The sequence below is a fragment of the Aquarana catesbeiana genome, linkage group LG07 (assembly GCF_042186555.1).
Source record: "Aquarana catesbeiana isolate 2022-GZ linkage group LG07, ASM4218655v1, whole genome shotgun sequence".
NCBI lineage: Eukaryota > Metazoa > Chordata > Amphibia > Anura > Ranidae > Aquarana > Aquarana catesbeiana.
The window spans coordinates 270500481-270508718 of record NC_133330.1 but is presented as its reverse complement, the minus strand read 5'-3'; the positions used below and the strand labels follow the sequence as shown (position 1 = coordinate 270508718).

The 8238-nt window shown below is 44.8% G+C and overlaps 1 pseudogene; it reads right to left on the bottom strand.

Moving 5' to 3' along the window:
* Positions 1 to 7579: 7579 nt before the first annotated feature.
* On the bottom strand, positions 7580 to 7664 carry LOC141103976 (U2 spliceosomal RNA; annotated as a pseudogene).
* Positions 7665 to 8238: the final 574 nt, after the last annotated feature.

The following is an 8238-nucleotide window of genomic DNA, read 5'->3' as shown; positions in this document are numbered from 1 at the left end:
TATAAGATATCCATTTACTAGTCCATGTGGAAGTGTGTAACAACACTGGAGGAGCTATCAATTGGGTTTGATATACATCCCCTGGAGGGCACAGAGACGCTCAAGCTATCTGCCATAACCCCAGTATCCTCGTGTTCCGCTACAAGATCAAAGTGGTCTTTGCGACGGATTCACCACGAGGTCACTTTTATCAGCGGCGGGAGAGGCCCCCCTCCCGCCGCGCTCCGATGCCCTCCGCCGCTTACCGGAGCCGTTGGCTGAGGCGGAGGCGATCCGGTCCTCTCTGTGGCTGTGCATAGAGACGAGTGAGGGGAAGATGGCCCCCACCCGTCTCCATGACATTGCAGGGTGGAAGTGACGTCAAAATGTAATTTCTGCCCATAGCTCTTAAAGGTTATTTTTTTTTTAAATCATAAATTTTTTTTTTGTTTTTTGTTTTTTATTGCATTTTAGTGTAAATATGAGATCTGAGTTCTTTTTGACTCCAGATCTCATATTTAAGAGGACCTGTCATGCTTTCTTTCTATTACAAGGGATGTTTACATTCTTTGTAATAGGAATAAAAGTAACACAATTTTTTAATTCTTTTTTAAAACAGTGTAAAAATAAAAAGGTAAAATAAATAAGAAAATTTTTTTTTAAACGCGCCCCATCCTGCCGAGCTCGTGTGCAGAAGCGAACGCATACGTGAGTAGCGCCTGCATATGAAAACGGTGTTCAAACCACACATCTGAGGTATCTCTGCGATCGGTAGAGTGAGAGCAATAATTCTAGCCCTAAATCTCCTCTGTAACTCAAAACATGCAACCTGTAGAATGTTTTAAACGTCGCCTATGGAGATTTTTAAGGGTAAAAGTTTGTCGCCATTCCACGAGCGGGCGCAATTTTGAAGCGTGACATGTTGGGTATCAATTTACTCGGCGTAACATTATCTTTCACAATATAAAAAAAAATTGGACTAACTTTACTGTTGTCTTATTTTTTAAATTCAAAAAAGTGTATTTTTTCCCCAAAAAAGTGCGCTTGTAAGACTGCTGCGCAAATACGGTGTGACAGAAAGTATTGCCACGACCGCCATTTTATTCTCTAGAGTATTAGAAAAAAATGTATAATGTTTGGGGGTTGAAAGTAATTTCTAGCAAAAAAAAACTGTTTTTAACTTTAAAAAAGAGCCCAAGTCCTTGAGTGGTTAAGTGGATTTTAACACAGGAAGGTGGAGTTTCCGATCACATCCCACTGGCTCCTGAACATAAATGCTGACAGGGAATTGCTGATCACAGATTGGTCAGTGTACTAGGAGCGTGCTCTCAGCACAGAACAGTGGAGCCCCATGAACTCATGCTGTATATCTGGCAGCCCAGCGTTATGGTCCACCCGCCACATTGATGCTTTATGCTGGCAGGAATGGCTCCCCTATTAGTAGGTCTTGGAATGTGGGAGGAAACCAGATCGCCCAGAATAAACCCACACAAACAGGAAGAGAACATACAAACTCAACGCAGGCAGTGATCCCTACATGGCCACAGTGCTAACAACTTGGCTACCACATCATACCTTTCATCAATATTCAGCAATTTAATTGCTGATTGCCTGCTTTGTGTTACGGTGGCCACATATGCTTCAATCCTTTTATCTGATCAATGTGCGAATCAATCAAAACAATCAAATCTGCAAACAATCAAATAGCCAGATCAATTTAGACATATACTATATTACCAAAAGTATTGGGATGCCTGCCTTTACACGTACGTGAACTTTAGACCCCTTTCACACTGGGGCGGCGGGTCCATTAGCAGTTCCATTAGCGCTTTTAACCCCCGCTAGCGGCCGAAGAAAGGGTTAATAGCGTCTTTTTTGCGGCTTTGCAGGCGCTTCGGCACAGCTGCCCATTCATTTCAATGGGCAGGGGTGGTGGAGGAGTGATGTATACACCACTCCCTCACCGTCCCAAAGATGCTGCTTGCAGGACTTTTTCTCCTGTCCTGCAGGCACACTGCCCCAGCGTGAAAACACTCGGGCTTTCACACTGGGGTGGCTTGAGATGTGATTTTCAGGCACTATTTTTAGCACTAAAATGCCTGAAAAGCGCCCCACTGTGAAAGGGGTCTATATGGCATCCCAGTCTTAGTCTGTAGGGTTCAATATTGAGTTGGCCCACCCTTTGCAGCTATAACAGCTTCAACTCTTCTGGGAAGGCTCTCCACAAGGTTTAGTAGTGTGTCTATGGGAATGTTTGACCATTCTTCCAGAAGCACATTTGTGAGGTCAGGCACTGATGTTGGAGAGAAGGCCTGGCATGCAGTCTCCACTCTAATTTATCCCAAAGGTGTTCTATCGGGTTGGGGTCCGGACTCTGTGCAGGCCAGTCAAATTCCTCCACCCCAAACTCACTCATCCATGTCTTTATGGACCTTGCTTGTCAAGGACTGGACCCCGGTGTCAAGGACTGATGTGAATGCACAATGTATATGTAAAGCGATGCGTAAAATTGACGGCGCTATAGAAGTACCTTTATTAATTATTATTAATAATAATAAAAGTACCTGAAATAAATAAGCACATTCCCATCAGATTATAAGACGACATGGTGGAAAGAGAAACGTGATTGATAGTTTATGATTGTGCTTGATGGAAATCCACCTGTCTGTGTGTGGCCTATTGATTGAAAGGGTTGTTGATCGCTCTTATCGGAAGAGATCAATAGGAAAAGAAATCAAGCGTTTATCGAATCGTGTATGGACACTATTACTGTACTGTAGATATATAATTGCACACACACAGCACAGTGAAATACAGCGAAGCGCGTCTCTCCACAACCTCTTTACGTGTCGCATCGATAACGTGAGAAGGGGTTAAGATTTCCCAAACAGGACAATACATTCCCCCCCTCCCCTCTTCCTTCCACATCTTCCTAAAGAGGGCAGGATGTAAAGCTGCCTCCCCCACCTTCCCCAGGGAGAATGCTTGTGTCAGGAATGTAGCCAGCTCTTCTAGCTCACTGGATTCCAGAGCTGTGAAGCAGACAAGAAGAAGGAGGGGGATGGAGGGCGAGGCCCCGCCGGTATTCCTGTCATGTGATGTGTGGAAGGCTGAGAAAGAACAGAGGCCTGTCTGAGACCCACCCTACCTTACACCCCCCCCCCTTCCCCAAAAAAAGGGCTTGTGACTCCCCTCCAGACAAATCAGCACTCAGCGTCCTTCCCAAATACTCTGCCATCGCCAGCTACCCAACCCAATTCTTTACTACTAAAATAGAATTATTAAATAAAGACAAAATGTAAATATTTAACTCTTAACATCAATATTGTCAATTGTATATGTCACTGTGATTGTAAATATTGCTATTGATGTGGATTTATGTTTCCAAAACATTGTTTCTATTTTTAGTTTTTCATTTTATATATAGCATCCATCAGCATGTCCATTCACTATGGTAAAAAGGCAGTGCAGCGCATGAACAAACAGAAAACGTAATGAATCTAAAAAAAAATGCTAGGAAAGTCCGTAAATATAATATTCACAAAAAACACCATCAAGTGTCCAAAAGTGGTGATTTCTATGGATGATAAACAAGGTGATTGTGTAACAGCCTCCACCAGCAGTGAATCCTAACCGCATGCCCATTCACACCTGAGCGAGTTCCCACTTGCGTTTTTTTTCTTCGCACATTTTTCACGTGTTGAAGCGAAGTTCTGCCGATTTTTTTTTTTTTTTAAAGTCAGCTGCTACAAATACTGCAGCTGCTGACTTTTAAAATAAGGGCACTTACCTGTTCAGGGCGCCCGCAATGTCGGCACCCGAAGCCACCTCCGCTATCGGGTGGAGACGGCGCCATCTTCGGTAAGGGAATCAGGAAGTGAAGCCTTGCAGCTTCACAGCCTGGTTCCCTACTGCGCATGCGCAAGTCGCGATGCGTGATCTCACTGGTCCCTTCTGTCTTCTGGGACCTGTGTGTCTCCCAGAAGACAGCGAGGGGGACGGAGGAGGGGCCGGACATGGCATAGAGATCTGCGGGTACCGTGGCTATCTATGCCCGAAAGTGGGAGCAAAAACCTGGATTATACAGGTATTTGCTCTCCCCTCCCCCCTGAAAGGTGCCAAATGTGACACCGGAGGGGGAGAGGATTCCGAAAAGCGGAAGTTCCATTTTTGGGTGGAACTCCATGTTAACTCGCGCACGCCTAGGGCAGCATGACAAGGGTCCCCAAAGTAGCTCCAGAACCTTTTTCAGTCATGGGGCGTCATTTTGGAGTGGTTGTAGCGCATTTTGTCAAGCAACAAAACATACGTCTGCTACCCATGCTTGGGGGTGCCAATAACGGTACCGCGATTGTGACTCACAATTGCAGCCTGTTTGTGAAAGGCGCGACAAAAGCGCGCTTTTAGGCTGCATTCACACCTGAGCGTTTTCAGATCGTAAAACACCAGAAAAAAATGCATGGAAAATGCCCAACAAATCTCATTCATTTCAATGGCACCTGGTCACATCTGAGCGTTTTGTCACCTGAAGCAAAACACCTGAATCTCAAAAAAGAACACAAGCTTCTTTTTAGGCAGATTACAGGCGTTTTTCTGCTTTTTACATTGGTGACCTTTTGACTTGTACAAAATCGCTGCAAAAACGTGCGACTTTCTGCCTGAAAAATATACCCTCAGGTGTGAATGCAACCTTGAATGTCCACTCAGTCCTCTTTTCATGCTGCACAGCTGTGCTTTAGGGCTTGTTTGCACCACAATTCCCTTGTTCACTGTGCATTTATATACATGTTCAGTGTGTTTACATGAATTTGCGTTGCGTTTTTTTAAAATATCTTAATTTTTTTTACTAAGTTGTGTTTACATGCATTCACACGCAATCATATATGTTTGTGGTGGGTTTACAGTGTGGAAAAATGAAGCATGCTGTACTTTTTAAACGCACGTACACTATGTAACTAAGCCCATACAATACAGTGAGGGGAAAAAAGTATTTGATCCCCTGCTGATTTTGTACATTTGCCCGCTGACAAAGAAATGATCAGTCTATAATTGTAATGGTCGGTGTATTTTAACAGTGAGAGACAGCATAACAACAAAAATATCCAGAAAAACGCATTTCAAAAAAGTTATAAATTGATTTGCATTTTAATGAGTAAAATAAGTATTTGATCCCCTATCAGTCAGCAAGATTTCTGGCTCCCAGGTGTCTTCTATACAGGTAACAAGCTGAGATTAGGAGCACTCCCTTAAAGGGAGTGCTCCTAATCTCAGTTTGTTACTTGTATAAAAGACACCTGTCCACAGAAGCAATCAGATTCCAATCTCTCCACCATGGCCAAGACCAAAGAGCTGTTCAAGGATGTCAGGATTGTAGACCTACACAAGGAATGGACTACAAGACCATCGGCAAGCATCTTGGTGAGAGGGTGACAACAGTTATTCTCAAATGGAAGAAATACAAAATAACTGTCAATCTCCCTCGGTCTGGGGCTCCATGCAAGATCTCACCTTGTGCAGTTTCAATGACCATGAGAACAATGAGGAATCAGCCCAGAACTACATGGGAGAATCTTGTCAATGATCTCAAGGAAGCTGGGACCATAGTCACCAAGAAAACAATTGGTAAAACAAAAGGTCCCTCTGCTCAAGAAAGCACATGTACAGGCCCATCTGAAGTTTGCTAATGAACATCTGAAAGATTCAGAGGAGAACTGGGTGAAAGTGTTGTGGTCAGATGAGACTAAAATCAAGTTCTTTGACTCAACTCACTATGTTTGGAGGAGGAGAAGGAGGAGGAACTCTGCCTATGACCCCAAGAACACCTTCCCCACCATCAAACATGGAGGTGGAAACATTATGCTTTGGGGGTGTATTTCTGCTAAGGGGACAGGACAACTTCACTGCATCAAAGGGACGACGGACAGGACTATGTACCGTCAAATCTTGGGTGAGAACTTCGTTCCCTCAGCCAAGGCATTAAAAATAGGTTGTGGATGGGTATTCCAGCATGACAATGACCCAAAACACACGGCCAAGGCAACAAAGGAGTGGCTCAAAAAGAAGCACATTAAGGTTATGGGCCTAGCCAGTCTACAGACCTTAATCCCATAGACCCATAGAAAATATGTGGAGGGAGCTGAAGGTTCGAGTAACCAAACGTCAGCCTCAAAACCTTAATGACTTGGAGAGGCTCTGCAAAGAGCAGTGGGACAAAATCTCTCCTGAGATGTGTGCAAACCTGGTGGCCAACTACAAGAAACGTCTGACCTCTGTGATTGCCAGCAAAGGTTTTGCCACCAATTACTAAGTCATGTTTTGCGAAGGGGTCAAATACTTATTTCACTCATTAAAATGCAAATCAATTTATAACTTTTTTGAAAAGCGTTTTTTTGAATATTTTAGTTGTTATTCTGTCTCTCACTGTTAAAATAAACCTACCATTAAAATTATAGACTGATCATTTCTTTGTCAGTGGGCAAACGTACAAAATCAGCAGGGGATCAAATTTTTTTTTTTTTTTATTGAAAGCCTATGGCGTGCAAAACACACCCCAAAAACTTCACCCGGTGCATAAAAAATGTGCACACACATAAAGAGTGCTCACAAAAAAGTGCCACGGGTACACAAGACGTGCCAATTCCCTGATCCCCCGGGGCGTTAGGCTCCTGCGGGGACAAAGGTACTTACAATGGTCTGTCCGGCCGAAACCAGACAGACCCCGTTCTCTGGAGGGCCTGCCGAGACAGGACCCACCCAAGTACTAGGTGGGGCTCCCCCGAAGGGAGACCCCATGAGAGAGGGCGAACTAAGCCAGAAGGCCATGTCCACCCCCACCCAAGACGTTCAGGGCTGGCCCGAGGACCCGCATCCTTACTAATCAAACGTGCAAAAACGTGAAAGACAAGACGTGACAAAACATAGGTTTTCAAAATAAATAAAAAGTGGGGAAAGGGATAGTGAAGAGGAGAGTGAAAGAAGTGGCCATTGTGTAAAACAATGACCAGGCCCTCCGGCCAGGAATAAAAAATTCCTCTGGTCCTAGCCAAAAGGCCCGGCCCAAGAGGCAGGTGCTTAAAAAGCGTGTTATGGTGCAGTGACCTTGGTGCCCAAAATCAAAGTGTCTGCCACACACAGTGATTCTATGGCACCCCTGGTCTGCCACTCCAGGGGCACTACTCCATAGGCTTTCAAGTTCAACCCCGACCCACAGCCCAGACCACAGCAGCCCCCACCACAGGCAGAAAGGCATGGAGATCCAGAAGCTTGGTGAGAGCCCTTTACCATCAGGCTCCACCGTCGCTCCCATCACTCCTACCTAATTACATTCAGGAAATACTGGCCACTCCCCCCCACTCAAAGGGGAAGTAAGCGTTCTCTCCCGAATAACTGTCCGTAGCTAGAGCTACCACAATCCAGGCCAGAAGGCCAGGGACCCGACCCTCCGGCCAGACCCATGTGCAGCACCCATCCTCACCAGGAGGTCCTTTCTAGACTGGTTGGGTAGGCCCACTGAAGCCCCCATGGGCAACAGATGATGACTTTCCCTCAACCGTCTGTCCAGGTCCAATTACACCATCGGATTTGCATGTGCCCTTCCCACTATTGGTCGGTACAACATCGCCTCCTCTGGAAACTGATCAGAACAGATACTACACTTGATCTTAGCCAAAAGGCTGAGAAGCAGGGGATCAAATACTTTTTTCCCTCACTGTACATTCATTTTTCTTCCATATGCGGTTATACCAATTTCATACAGCCCCTTTCATTTCAATGCGGTGCCCTACTACTGGTGACAAACACAGCAAAAAACTTTTTTTTTTTTTGAGCTTTGCGTATTTTTTGGACGTTTTTCTTGATGTTTTTAGGATGGCATTAACAATAAATAACATTGCAAGCACAACACTTGTTTTTATGCCACACAAGTGTGGACACAGACTCAGGCTCCTTTCAACACCATTGCATTGTGGGAAAGCGCACATGCCTGCATACATTACCACACCTAACGCTACTTGTGATGGTGCAATGCAACGGCGTTCATTCTGAAGGGGACTCCAGCAGCAGGTGTGTTACATTGTGGTGCACTGTCAAAAAAAAAAAGGTGCAGGTCTGCTTTCTGGCCCACTGAGATGCATGCCAGTCCATACATTTTGAATAGGCTCATACGATCATAAGAATGCATAAAAACATTTGTGTTTTAACGCATCGCACATCAGCAGTTAGGTGTGAACTTAGCATTAGGGTTTATTCACACCAGCCTGC